The 12,736-nt window shown below is 41.2% G+C and overlaps 1 protein-coding gene across 3 annotated transcripts in view; it reads left to right on the top strand.

Moving 5' to 3' along the window:
* Positions 1–613: 613 nt before the first annotated feature.
* Positions 614–12,736, top strand: part of LOC146547853 (semaphorin-5B-like) — a 44,802-nt gene continuing 32,679 nt past the window's right edge. The window contains exons 1-3 of one of the 3 annotated variants that reach the window (XM_085264539.1): positions 614–710; positions 2,493–2,574; positions 11,981–12,041. The gene's annotated coding sequence lies outside the window, so the exon portion shown is untranslated. The remainder of the gene's footprint in view (positions 711–2,492; positions 2,575–11,980; positions 12,042–12,736) is intronic. The other 2 variants (XM_085264538.1, XM_085264540.1) reach the window with 2 other exon arrangements.

The raw sequence follows: 12,736 nt of genomic DNA, 5'->3' as shown, positions 1-12,736 counted from the left end.
TCTGAAATGCAAACTGCAGTGCTTTAGATACAGTCATTGTTTACATAGAGTACATGATTAGGTTAATGTTTTGCAGTGGGATTGCGTAATGTTCTCCCGCTAGGTGGCAGCCAAGCTTTGCTCAGTGGTTTCTTGATTGTATTTTTCTTTTTCTCAATGAGCTCATCCATGTGCCAGTAATAAGTGGCACATGCCTTCTATCAAGAAAGAGAAGGCAACCCTTGGACAATCCATAGCCAAGACTAATTTTAGCACAACCTTCCTGACTAAGTGGATCCACTTTTTTTGTAAAGTTTTTAAAGTTTCTTTAAAAAGCGAGGTTTGTCTTACTGGAGAAAATGTTCTGCAATACAGTGTCACAGACTCACACTGGCTATCGGCTCTGGGAAGTCATAATGACTCAATACGGGCCTGAGACTGACTTTTATAAAAAACAAAAAAGCAACATAACTTCTTGCTTTCTTTCTCTTTTTGTTTTCCGTCATGCATAAAGACGCCTGTCAAATCACACTTATTGCGGTATTAAACGTAGAAACCACTCAGTTTATCACACAGCGCCCCTAGTGGTCTGAGCCTGCCTCGCCCTGCCATCACAGGGCTGCAGCAGAGTGCACAGCTGTGGACGGCGGGTCTGCAGCGAGTCCTGCATCTGTCTCTGAGCCCGCATAACTCCCCTCACCGTGAATCCTGTGATGACCCAAAGGTGAGAGGTAAGCTCGCGCTTCCATTAACATTGTTTTCTTTTTTTGTTCCATTTTTAAACTTTATTTCATAGACAAGCTCGTGGAATTCATCAGCCCGTCTGTGGTTAATGCGTTGAACGAATTAGCGCCGAACTCCATTTACAAATGTAAAATTTGTATTGCCTGGAAAGCTGGAAAGCATATTTCAGTTTAAAACCGTGAAGTATCCTTTAGTTGGAGTTCCCCCTCAAATTCGGCTCTAATATTTTCTTATTTAAATCACATGTTGGAAGCATTAAGTACTAAAGCTTTGAAGTTGACAGTTTGATGAAATTATTTGTTCTGTAAGTCAGAACTTCTTAACACTGCATCACGTGCTGTGAATGCATTTTAATATCTTTAGAAAGATTAGTAAAATTAGACAGTGTCGTCGGTGCAGGATTTATTTGTAACCGGTTAACCAAACTTTAGAAGTAGACTACATTCCTGGTGGACTGATGTGCAACGGTAAAGCTACAGTGACTGTACTGCAAGTGGATAACATGATGGATTGGCTTCACATCAGCCCGTAATTTTCCTCCAGGTGTTCAGTCAGTATACACCTCGGACTGTGAACCTGGTGCCTGTAGATGATATAGTGAGTGAATATTTTCCTTTTAGGACACTGACAAATGGGTTTTGCTTCAGAGTGTATCCAACTTTCTGAAAGTAGTTGATTTGTGCAAAAGTACCCGCCAAACAAACTGCAGACAACTGCAAACCACTGCAAAGATACATTAAAACAACTTTTGTAGCACCGTCTTGGGCGGAGAGCACACCATGACTTCCGTCTTCCCTGCACTATTGCTGTTGTTGTTGTTGTTGCTGTCATTGAAGATGGGGCAGAAACACAAGGTGGTTATTGTATTGTTATTGTTATAAGGTCAGGTTATAGGACTGCTTTTTTTTAAAAATTTGCACAATATCTCTAAAACTTCTGTTTCAGAGTGATGCTGAAAAACTTGTTCATGTGCCTGATTCTGCCAATGGTTTCTTCCTGTTAAAAGGGAGTTTTTGCTTCCCACTGTCACCAAGCGTTTGCTCCTAGGGGGTTGTCTGATTGTTGGGGTTTTCTCTGTGTTATTGTAGGGTCTTTACCTTACAATACAAAGCACGTTGAGGCAACTGTTGTTGTGATTTGGAGCTATGAATAAAACTGAATTGAACTGAATTGAAGAGATCCATGTGATAGAAGAAGGAAAAAAGGCCGAGAACTTAACAGATATTTCCTTCAGACAGACTGTTCAGACTCTAAGTTTACCATACTTTAACTGGTAAACATGAACGTGCTGCTATCATTATTATGATTATTCCTCGGTTAAATGTGTGACTGACAGCAGGCAGTGGAGTCAAACATGTCAAATCTATGACAAGCTTTACAGTTAGACTGTGCAGGAAGTATTAAATGTGTTTATTCCTATATAATACTCAAATAAATAACAGTTTTAGTTGCAATTAATTTTTCTTTCTGCCTCAGCACTAAATAGAGACAGGGCTTCTCAGAGCCCTGACTATATGCAACAGCCCTTCTGCTGCTAATGTATAACCCCTGAAATGGAAGTGGCATTCAGTCATTAAACTGGATTCCTGAATGTGTTACCCACAGACCTCCACAGTGTCATGAGGTTGGGCTGGAGTGGAAAAAGAGCAAATGAGCAAGTTTATTCCCGAGGCCCTGATGGACAGACTGAGACTGTGTCTGTGTGCCTAACCTTTATTTATTTAAATAACCTTGGTACAAATCTCTGCATTTTGTGCCTTGCATTGTAGGACAATGGTGGTAATTATGAGGAAGAGCAGAAAGCTTTCTGGAAATGAAAAGCAGCGACCTTCGGATGGCATGTGAATTTTGGTAAGAGATTTCGTGCCGCTGTGCGAGATGCTTACCCTCCCGAAGTTTACCCGATAAACAGCAAAAAAAAAGTTTGCAGCTGCTAAAACCATCTCTCATTTTTGCATTTCTATTTCTGCACAAGTAAATAAACAAGATATGAAGAGTAAACATGATATTTTAAAAGCTGCCAGACTCTAGTTTTGACAGAACAAGACCAGCTGCATGCTATAGGTTGGACCCAAACATGACTTATGCAAATCTACATGTTTGAGATCTGATTTTAGCAAATTTCCCAGAATGTTGCTCAGTGACTCACCGTAAGTGTCTGTGGGCTTCTTCTCTAACCTCTAAACTGGACCTAGCCCCTGTTTCTTCTTGTGTGTGTGAGTCTTTTTTTTATAGCTCCAGTAGAAAGGTAAACCTCAGTGACTGCAGGGTTTTCGAAAATCAACACAGCCAGTGTTTAAAGCGGAACGAACTGAATGTTTGAAGTGTTTAACATCAATATTTCTTTGTGACACGCAGACGTGCTTCACAGTGGAGCCCTATGTGCTGCACAAGGAGTCCATTGAAGGCGGTGACGTGGGTGGTGGTGGTGCTGGTTTTGGGGGTTAAGAGTTGTTGGGCTACCACTGTAGCCCTCCTCTGCAGCTGGTCTGTGATTAATGGAGCCCATTGGGGATTGGCTGGTGTGTTTGGATTAATTGATTGTGACAATATTAGAGTGTTGATATTGTGATATTCAGTAATAATATTTGCTAATAAGTTTGGAGGAAATGTGATCATAGGCAAATTTAGTTTTGCTCCGTGATAGATTTCTTATCAACAAAATGGTCAATAAGTTGATTTTGAACATAACTCGCAGTTTAATTGACACTGAAAATAATGCTTTCTAATACCTCAGACAAGCTGCGGGACAGATGTCAGTGTGCATGACTGGAAAATAAGTTTGCTAGTTCAAGTCTGAGCTGCTGAAGTTGATTTTACTAAATGTAACCAACGCCAAGATCTAATTTCCAAGAGTTCATCTACAAGTGCCACAAGTCACATAAACACAGGAGTGGATAACGAGTGCATAAAAGCAAATTGATTCAGAAACACAAGTTTAAAAAAGTTGTGTAATATTTAAACAAAAACTTACATTTTCTGAGATTAACTTCGCAAATTCACAAAGAAAAAAAGTCCTGGAGCTGCCCTGATATTAATGTGGTGCAAAAATGTAATATTGTCTAATATTATGAAGTTAAAATATGAGCAAATAATACAAAATCAATTTGTAAGAAGAGAATCTGAAAATATTCTGAGATTAAAGACACAAAAACATGGTAAAAATTGGTTTTTTATTTTGTTATCGAACCATTTTTCTTGACTTCACAAGCGCAGATGACGCCTCTAAAAGGGGACGTCAGAAATATTTTGACATGATGATGCCAGAATTTCCAAATATGGGATAAATAAAGTACTTCTAAACTTATGAGCGCATATTTATCCAACAGTAAACAGAGTGGCACTTATATCCTACTCAGTTTGAGCATTCAAAGTCTCATTCACCCAAGCTTTTATCGAACATTCACACACGCACACGCACACACGCACACACACACACACACACACACACACACACACACACACACACACACACACACACACACACACACACACACTCAGATGGATGCATCTAGGGCAGGGGTAGGCAACTCCTGGCCTCAAGTGCCGGTGTCCTGCATGTTTTAGATATCACCCTGTGTCCACATACCTGAATCAAATCATTAGTTCATTCCCAGGTCTCTGGAGAACTTCAAGACATGTTGAGGAGGTAATTTAGCCGTTTGAATCAGCTGTGTTGGATCAAGGACACATCTAAAACCTGCAGGACACTGGCCCTCGAGGCTGGAGTTCAACACCTGTGGTCTATGGTAATGTAATAAATTGTATAAGCCTGTATCTCGTATTAAGTGAACAGTTATGTATACTCTCCGGTAGGGCAGGGCAATATGGCCAAAAATATTTATCATGATATATATTATCATTACTCTATAATGTTCCGAGCTGGTTGTTTTTCACTGCTGCTTCGGCTTGCGCTGAGGCTCCCCTGCCGCCTCACCGTGCCTGCAATCTTTCAGCCTCAGCGCTGACAGGAGGGGCAGCAAAAACACAGCCGGAGGAGGTCATCCTGAAGTTTGCACAGGAGCGAGCCATTCATCCTCTCAGGGGGTGGGGTGGTGGTGGTGGTGGTAGTGGTGGGGGGTTTGGTTCTCCGCTGTGGTGAGACTGAGGCTGGGAGAGATGAATATCCTGCCCTGTTAAAGTTGGGGATGAGACTGGACAGTGTTATTTGTCTCTTAGGCTCCGCCGGGCCCACGAGAAGCTAAACGAGCCTGTCGTTTTTCAGTGTGTTTGATTTATCGGTGCCATTAATTTCTGAGCAGGAGGTCACCCCTTCGCCTTATCAGATTGGCAGCCACTTGTACAGCCGCGCCTGGCTGCTGTTTCTGTCAACAGTGTGAGGAGCTGTCATATTTCCTGCTTGCTGGCTTGACAGATATGATGGTGTGCATCCATAGGAGAGCTATTTGATCTTAGTCCGTCATACAGCCCGCTGATCAGGCTCATTACAGCCAGAAGATTTCTGTATTTATCATTTTAACGACAGAAACAGTATTTGCGATCATTTATGCCTTTTTGCATTCCATTTATTAGTCCTTAAATTTCATGATGCACTTAGATATGCCCAGAATTTTTATGGTGGGTGAGTTTCGGCCTTTCCTGTACTCAGCAGTGGTCAGTGGCAGCACGGTGCAAGCTGTCCATAGCATGCCAGCAGCTGTGTTCGCTTGCTTAAGCAAATATCACACATGTATAAGGAAGCAAAAAACCTTTCAGGAATGACAGAAAGAATGTGATTATGCTTCTAAGTTTGAAGGAACCTGGACGGGCAAAGATCATAAAGCACACAGCGGTGGAGAGTGGAACATCAAAGATATTAGATGTAAATTAATACAACAGAAAGATTGGACTGCATTGCCATTTCTAAGGTTGTAATTTAAAGACGCCGCGTGTTGAATTGGAAAATGTATATCTTATTTCCTGCACTGGATGTAGATTTCTGCATTTTTATTCAAACAAATACCCTTACCTCTTTTTATTTCTTTGAGTATTTCCCAGTAAAGACACAAGCAAATACACACACACACGCAGCATACTGATTTTCCCCATTCAAAAATGCCATTAAAATGCCGGGATCTCTCAAATATATTGAGTCTCATATCACCGAGAAGCCTCAGTCTCTCTAGATGCAACATATTTACAATTCTTCCCATCCAAAGCTCAAATGTGAGTGCAGAGTCTTTTTTTTCTCACCCGACTGTCGTACTATTAACTTTCTTGCAATTGCCATTCCAAAGTGGATTGCAATCTGTTCATACTTATTAACACACGTCAAATCACTGGTCACCCCAAGGATAGCTGTAAATGCGTCTGGTTCCCAGCTCTTTCCAAATGCTTCAGAGTAACAGTAAAAATGCTCTTCCAATAACTACATGACCAGAAAGAATAAGTCAAATTACCAGTGGTGGATTTGCATTGATGACAGACAGGTGGAATATCAGGGGAGAGAGTGTGTAGCTGATAGTCTATGGCAGGGGTGTCGAACTCCAGGCCTCGAGGGCCGGTGTCCTGCAGGTTTTAGATCTCACCCTGGGTCAACACACCTGAATCACATGATTAGTTAATTACCAGCCCTCTGGAGAACTTCAAGACATGTTGAGGAGGTAATTTAGCCATTTAAATCAGCTGTGATGGATCAAGGACACATCTAAAACCTGCAGGACACTGGCCCTCGAGGCTGGAGTTCAACACCTGTGGTCTATGGTAATGTAATAAATGGTATAAGCCTGTATCTCGTATTAAGTGAACAGTTATGTATACTCTCCGGTAGGGCAGGGCAATATGGCCAAAAATATTTATCATGATATATATTTAAAAATTTGTGATAACAAGATAACTGACGATACAATTGACTTCTCTTTCCACATGCTGAATGAGCATCATATCCCTGGCTAAACAATGCATCACTGCATTAGTTAGTTCCTCCCAGCGTTTACTACTTTTGTCATTAGAGATGCAGTAGGACTGGGCGATATGACCCAAAATTCATATCTCGATATTCTTTAGCTGGATGGCGATATACGATATATATCTCGATATTTTTTAAAGCCATAAAGTAAGAACAAAAAGAGAGTTCTTAGTCACACTGTGTCCCAAATCTCACACAGGCACTTTTATTAACATACAGCATAGATGTACAAGAAAAAATTACTCAGAAATAAATGATCAGCATTTATTAAATAATAATGCTCCATAAATAAAATAAAACAATGTTGTTTTTGTGCATAACAAAGAGCTCACAATTGTGCAGTCAAAATGTAAACTAACAGACGCTGAGCATAATAACAAGCAGCTGCTCTGTTCCCAGGTTCTACTGCGTGACTGACAGCCTGGAGTTTGAAATCCTCTTTGTAACCGTGTCTCTGAACAGGTGCCATTTATGGTCCTTATACACACAGTAAGGTAATATTACGTTGAAGCAGAGTACGTATCACTCCGCGAGGCTCCTTGGTAGCTATAATGCTCCAACAGTCCTTTAAGCAGTGCAGCTTTCGTAGCTTACCAAAGTCGTACCAAAACACTTTTTGAAAGGTTTCTGAGCACTGTGTACCACATAAAATCGGTTTGCGGTCAGTAAGCACAACAAGAATTCATCCATAAGGCACACTGTCGACATTTTGAGAAAATGAAAGGATTTTAGGTGTCAACGCGTTAGCCCGGTTAGCTTGTTAACACGTTGACGCCGTTCAGCCTCATGCACGGGGCGATGCGCGGTAACTCGTTAACAGATATTTGCCCCGTTAATGTAGTTATGGCGTTAACGTCACGCTGACAGCACTAAAATAGTAATCTCCAAATGTTTTCTTTTTACCGACCAGCTCCTCTGTGATAGCTGCCGTGTCCATCTTGTCGTTGCCTGCAGGTGAAGCGATGGGGGCGGAGGAGCTGTGTTCAGTGAAGGAGAGAGGCGAGGCAGAGTAACGTTGCGTAGAGACACAGTGGACGAAAGAGAGGAAAACTTGCGGCTCCACAAGTATAGTTATAACGTAACGTAGACTACATCGATATATAAACGATATTGTCACATCTCATATCTCGTATAAAACTGTGTCGATATATTTAAAAACTCGATATATTGCCCAGTCCTAGCGTGCAGCTATTTAAAGCTACGCCAGTTGTTTGTTGAGTCAGCTTCTTTGGTCTCACCACCGTGCTAGTTGAAGCGGACGTTTCTTCACGTGCTGAAACAGCTTTGCTGTACTCCAACAAGTGCTTCTGGTTCGAATGATGAAATAGGTTTGTGGTGTTTCCTCCCTTTGCCCCCATGGACCGCTTCCATGTTCTACAAAATTTTTTACAAACCAATTTTGGTTCATCTGATTCATTCGACAATCCGCTTTCGCCCTTCTCATTCTCCGTCGCCGCCATGCCTGTTCGCCATGTGCATATAAGCGTATGAAAACAAAGGCACTGCGCATGCATGTTTTACCCATATTCTAGCATGATATTTCATTTTCTTATCGTTGCCTAACATTATACCGGTATTACCGTGAAAGGTATAATATGGCCCAGCCCTACTCTCCGGACATTCCTCCCACCCCTCATTGCTTACTTCCATGTTCATTTGATCTGCCAAAGGCATGTGTAATTACCAGGTATCCACTAGTGATACTCTGGTATTGATCTGATACCAAGTTACTGTCTAACTAACAAGTAACTAACAAAAAAGGTTCAGATATTTTTCACAGAGTGTGTTCAGGGTATGATAAGCATCAATCTAATCGCACTGGTATCAATCTGATACCAGTGACAACAAGATACCAGTGGTATCGACTAGGGCTGGGCTATATCATACCATTCACGCTAATACCGGTGTAATTTTGGGCAACGATAAGAAAATGAAATATCGCGATAGAATATGGGTAAAACGTGCATGCGCAGCGCCTGTGTTTACATACGCACATGGCGGTGACGCAGAATGAGAAGAGCGAAAGCGGATCGTTAAATGAAACGGATGAACCAGAATTGGTTTGTAAAAATGCTGCAACTTCAGTTTGGCTTTCGTCCGTCAGATACACAACAAAGCACTATTTTTGGTAGAGCATGCTAGCGGGCCGTTGTTATTACCATGTTTTTTGGAAAATACGGCACACTTAAAATCAATCCTTTGATTTTTCTGAAAATTGACAGTGGTTGTAAATAGAAAATAAAAGTCTAATGATACTGTAAAGATACTGCTTTCTATAATCCTGTGTGCCTTATGTATGAATTCTGGTTGTGTTTACTGACCTCGAAACAATTTTATGTACACGGCGCTCGAAAATCTGTCAAATGTTTTAGTACGACTTTGCTGAGCTACGAAGCCGCACCGCTTGATGGATTGTTGGAGCATTACGGCTATCGTAGGCAGGCGCCTCGCGGAGTGATACGTACTGTGCTTCAACATAATATTACCGTATTGTGTGTGTATAACCTCTTTTTAAGTTTAGTGGATATTATACATGGTTATGCTGAGGATATGTCGGCCAATTTCCACTGGAAATGACTTTTGGTTAAACTGTCAGCAAGGAATTTGCACTGTTACGTTTTTATATAACTTTAATGCACATAAAAAACAGCTGCTTGTTTAAGTGAAAATACATTGATGGGGTTTTTTGCACTAATAAACTTGTGGAGTTGTAAAGTATTTTGTCTAGTGTCAATTATATCGTCAGTTATATCGTTATCGCAAATTTTCAAATGTATATCGTGATAAATATTTTTGGTCATATCGCCCTGCTCTAGTATCGACTATCAATATTTGGATTGATCCACCCGCCTCTAACATCCACTGGATGAAGTTTCTGTAAAGCCTGATGGGAAAACCAGGCTGGCTCACAGCTGTCAATATTAAATTTATTCACTGCATCAAGAGTTAAAGAGTTAGACTCATGTTTTCTGACATGATCTCTAATTATTCTACAGCTAACACAAAAATCCACAGCTAGTTTCTTTAGGGTATTTAAAGTATTCGTATTCAGTTGTAAAAGTACTCGTGCTTGTGTTTGAACTTTTTTGCCCTTAATGGGTCACAGTCAGTTAAATTTATTAGCGGATGTTATCACAGTTTTCTGCTGGGCATCGGGTCTCTCAAGAGGGAAGTCTGAATTTCTTTGTTTAGGCAAACGAAATGTTTGTCTGAACTAATGGAATTTGGTGTTGACTCTGTCTCCTGATTCATTTACACATCGGTGCTACTGCAGCTGTGTTCAACCAACACCAAGTCTTACTTTAGTATCCAGATGATTTCAGATGTAGCTGAGAGCACTTAACCTCTTTTTTGTCTGCCTTTGTGCCTGCTGATTAAAGCGTAAATAGTTAGTTTGAGAGTTCGTGCATCACTGTGTTTTAATTCTTAGCACTAATGTTAAAGGTTTTGCCATAAACACAACATTTTCTTTTACTTCAGAATGCTTCTCAGATAGAAGTGACATTTTCCTATCATCCATTATCTATCTGCTGCTGATTGTTTTTGCCACACTATATAATATAGCACTATATAATATAGTTTAAGGTGGTTTCAAACCATGTTAAAATGCTCAAATTTACAGCAATAAAAGGGCATTTTTTAAATAACTTATCCACCTTCATAACTGAGTTACGGGTGTGGTCACTGGAAGTCTCACTCCATCTGTCTTGTAACTCAAGCTTCGCTGTTAGCGTTTTGGTAGTACCAGGGACGTGTTAGTCCCTCCCTGTGGTGGCCTTTCTCATGGTTATAAGAGTGTGAAAGAGAAAGCGAAAGTTAAATGTTAAACCACCCCTCCACCTCCACCAAAAAAAACAAATAATTCAGTACACAATCCTTTTTTTATATTGTTTTTTGTCAATTGCCTTTATTTGATAATGATAGTAGCGACAGACAGGAAAGTGAAGAAAGTGGCAGGGCAAAGCTCCACAGGTTAGATTGGAACCTAGGTTGCTGCCGTCTGGAAATTGAGCACTTGGTTACCTGCTCACCCTTTATGTGCAGCTTTTTCATCTGATTTCCGTGCTTATGTTTTGCTGCTCTCCTCTGCTCGCTGTTTCACCACGTGTATCTCCTCTGCTCCACTGAGCACACATGAAAGAGGGCAAAGGAGAGAAGTGCAACTTATCTCTTGAGCACTCCTAGTGTTTTAAGTGCTCAAAAGGGCTTTAAGTGCTCAGTTAAAGGAAAGAAGAGCTTTGTAAGTACCAGTCCATTTACTATTGATCACGATGGTGGGCTCACGCACAGCTTTCTCATTGCTTGTTTTGTCCTTTTAATGTATTTTTCCAATACTAACTGGGAATCATGATTTTCACCAGCTTTTGAGTTATTTGTGCTTGTGTGATAAGATGATCGATTGATTTGGCGTATGGCTGCTTTGATCCAAAGCCAGCCCCTTTAGCTCAAGATTAAAGGTGTCCCCTTAAATGCCATTTGCTTTAGCTTGAGATTATAGACTGAATAAAACATGCACGTAGCTTCCAAGTCTGAAAAGTGAAGCCAAAGTGGAATCTGCCTTAAAACCAGAGGACAGTGTTTCTGGTTGGTCCACTGCTGAACAAAACATCAAGTACATTTTGTAAATTATGGTTATTACTAGAGCCAGAAAGGAGGTTTATCCCGGGCATGCTCATTGGCTAACGACGTGCCCATCGCAAATCAAGCGGCGTTTTCATTTTCACAGTCAGCTTCAAAAAGCTTAAACACTCCCCGCTGTTGTTAATCAACAGGTGACACCACAGTGATGATGTCTATATTTTATATACACTCTATGCTCAAGATGCTAGCTCTGATTATTCTTTAGGACTCATAAAAAGGTGTCGGTCAGCAGTTACTTTGCCTGCTAATCAGCTACTCTTCATCAGTGCATCAGTCTGAGGTGACTATAAGTGAATAACAGGACATGTCGATAAGTCATCAGTCTTAAATGCAGTGCAAAAGCACAGCAATACTGAGCTTGTAACAAACCACAACTAATTCAAACGCTCAAGCTGGCTCCCGCCATACTGTGACCTAATTCTTTAACAGAATCTAAAACTGGATCTCACACGGGGCAGAACATCTCTGTCTATTGAGTTAACAGTTTGCTCTGCACAGATAGAAATTCTTTGCCCCCCTCCCTTATTTTCCCCATCACAAACACACACTCACACACCCCTTTACCTCCCCTCACCTCCCTGCACACTCTCTGGTCAGCGTGCCACTGTGTGCCGATGTGTAACAAGTTCTCCCTCTCTTGTTTTTCATACCTTCCTTTCTCTCTCTCTCTCTCTGTCTCTCTGTCTCACTCTCTCCCACCATGTGAAGCGCCGGGATCTGTGCCACGCTCGTTCATCTGCCGAATCTGTCTGGTGCTGATGGTGAACTAGTAAGTTTATTTTCTTCTGTGTGATATTTGTGCGGCGTGTGTGCGTTGCTTTCACATATCCCATGCGGAGATTGGCTGCATCAGTGCAACTGCTTATTCTTTTGTGTTGTCCTGTCCATTCTGTCTTTGTGTCTACTTTTTTCTGCCTGTTTTTTTCCTTCTGCCTGCCTGTCAGTTTTCGTGTCACTGCAGGCTCATTTCTTCTCTAATCATCTATAATATGACCCTTCACCTACCCCTCCTCTTTTTCCCCCTCGCTCGTCTTCAGCGTACATCACCCTAGCTGTGACTTTGGAGACTACATGTGGGGATGTGTTTGTGTAACGTGTAGTGGATGTTTCCTTTGTTCTGGTTAAAGCATAAGTGCTAAAACTGACAGAGGAATGGGGTGGAGAGAAGCATGGGAGACAGAGGAAACTCCCAGCCCTGGATCAATACTCCTAGTCTGGGTTATTATGTCTGAATGTGTGCGTGGGGTTTTTTTTTTCCCCACTTCAGTAATGAAGCCTTTCTGAAGCAAAAGCCACATGTTGCACGTGTGCAAGTGTAATGTTCCTGTTTGATGTTTTCCCACAGAGCAGCATGCTTATTTATTTCTATTTTTAAAATTGCAAAGAGTCGCCTTTTACTCTTCAATTAATTACTGACATCATGCTGTAATCTAGTTAATCACAGCACCAACAGTTTGCTGATTA

Source organism: Mchenga conophoros, linkage group LG23 (genome assembly GCF_057382185.1).
Source record: "Mchenga conophoros isolate Kocher_MC1m ecotype Shallow Benthic linkage group LG23, M_conophoros_male_GT1.1, whole genome shotgun sequence".
Taxonomy (NCBI): domain Eukaryota; kingdom Metazoa; phylum Chordata; class Actinopteri; order Cichliformes; family Cichlidae; genus Mchenga; species Mchenga conophoros.
Note: the sequence above shows the minus strand (reverse complement) of the source record. Positions and strands in the feature narration are given on the sequence as shown.